Source organism: Crocodylus porosus, unplaced genomic scaffold (assembly GCF_001723895.1).
Source record: "Crocodylus porosus isolate Cpor-Errol unplaced genomic scaffold, CroPor_comp1, whole genome shotgun sequence".
Taxonomy (NCBI): Eukaryota; Metazoa; Chordata; order Crocodylia; family Crocodylidae; genus Crocodylus; species Crocodylus porosus.
In genome coordinates, this window is record NW_017728906.1 from 105,641,657 (window position 1) to 105,643,619 (window position 1,963).

The 1,963-nt window shown below is 53.1% G+C and overlaps 1 protein-coding gene across 1 annotated transcript in view; it reads left to right on the forward strand.

Annotated features, from left to right (window-relative positions):
• The first annotated feature begins 1,047 nt into the window (after positions 1 to 1,047).
• The window catches only part of LOC109306369 (G-protein coupled receptor 183-like), a 5,285-nt gene continuing 4,369 nt past the window's right edge, over positions 1,048 to 1,963 (forward strand). The window contains exon 1 of the mRNA XM_019529711.1: positions 1,048 to 1,198. The gene's annotated coding sequence lies outside the window, so the exon portion shown is untranslated. The remainder of the gene's footprint in view (positions 1,199 to 1,963) is intronic.

Here is a 1,963-nt window from a genome sequence, read left to right on the forward strand (position 1 = left end):
TTAAGACTTCCAGTTCACTGTATATGCATGTGCAGTCACCCAGACCCTTGATACATATCCCTAGGCAGGAGTTTTGGAGGAGTGGAGGCTGCCCAGACCTTCCATCCCTCCTTTAGGTCACTGAGACAGAGTCCAAAGGCCAGACATTTGGTGCTTCCCTGGCTGTATTTGTATAAGCATCCACAAATTGACCCCAAGTCTCCTATGTGGCAGACAAGGAGTCTACCACTGAACCACAGGGGACTCCAGTCCTGTGGTACCCTGGTTGAGAATCACTGCTCTAAGGTGCTATCCTGCTCTTCTGTTTTTACTGAGTAATATTGTATGAATGTACAAAGAATGAAATCTAGGCTCCATCCTTGTCCAGGGTACTTTTGCCAGTGACTTAAAAAAACCCAGGATTTCACCTACAAATTATACTACCCCAAGGTAGTACAATGCTACCTACAGCAGTATTCTTGTTTCAGATTTGTTTTAATGATGAAATTTGAAGGATTATGTTAATAAGTAGTGGTTTCAACACATTCTTCTTGTTCAGGACCCATTCCTGGATGTAAGGAGCAGGTCTACATGGAGCCTGGCCGCTAAGGATGTGCCCCAAAACAATTTTGGTTTTAAAGTGTGTGGCACAGTTGCTGAGGCTGGCATACTTTTGCTGTGTTTCAAATGAAACCCAAAGGTGGCAAAGATGTCCAGATTTTAGAAGGGACTTCAGAGCAAACACAGTCAAACAAACATATTTTCCTCTATGTATTGTATAAAAAAGTTACAAAGATATCCTTTACCCTATAAAAACAATTACTGTCCATAGTAATACCTCCATCACAGCTGTTGTGGGGCAGGGCAGCTCCTGGGGCTCTCACACTTCGGAGCCAGCTGTAGGTCCCCGCACACCTGGGCACCTGGGCAGTGGGTGGGTGGGTGCCTGGCAGCACAACAGAAGGGAGGGTGCCAAGCACAGGCGGGAGGGGGGAGGAGTGGGAGGGGAGGAGGCAAAGCTGTGATGGAGGTATAATTATGAACGACTGTCACAACTGTACGTGAATACAGAGCATGCATGTTGTGTAGTAGGAGGAGGAGGTTGGGACAGCTGGTCTTATCCAGTCAGTGGACATCCAGGAAAGTAGATCAAGAATTTCAGTGTCCTTGAAGGAGCCCCCAGGTGGTCATTTGTGGAGGAGAACGTGCTAACACTTTGGTGAGTTTTATTATTACTATTTTTTCCAAGTTCTGTTCTTGCAGGGGAAGAGAAGCAGGGTGCACACCAGAGTCCCTGGCATAAATCTTCCTCCTCTCCTCTCCCAATCTGCATCCTTGGAGGTTTTTAAGACCCAGGCAGATAGTAGTGGCTGGGCGCTGGGATGACCAGGTTGGGGCTGATCCTGCTTTGAGCAAGGGGGTGGCCTAGATGTCCCCCTGTGGCCCCTTCCAGCCCTACTTTTCTATGACTGTGATCTTCCCCCTCTCCGCTCCTTTTCACTGCTGCCCCTTCATAGCGGCAGAGGCTGGCGGGGCCGCTGGCTGCCAGGGCACGGTGGGGCTGCGGACGCCTGAATCACATCCCTCTTAGGGCCCAGACCCCTCTTCTAGGGCCGCCATCGCAGAGGCCAGTCCGGGTGCCCTCTGACCTCGACTGACGGCTTTATGTCCTCTATTTTTCTCTTGAAGAACTAAAGGCGTCGGGTTTCATATCAACAGAGGACAGAGTAGCAGAAACCCGGCCCCGCGATGGCCCCCCTACTCTCCCCCCGCCCCCAGCCGCCGAGTGCAGGGGCCGCAAGCGCAGAGGGGGCGGGGGGGGCGAGCTCCTCCCTGCCTCTCTCGCACCCCCTAGGGCCGTATTGCCCCGACTAGCACCCGCCGAGCCCCGATCCGTCGCGGCGCCGGGCGGCCAGTCCGCGCCCGCAGGCGCTGAGCCGGGCGGAAAGGTCGGGGGGCTCCAGCGAGTCCCACCGGGGCAGTC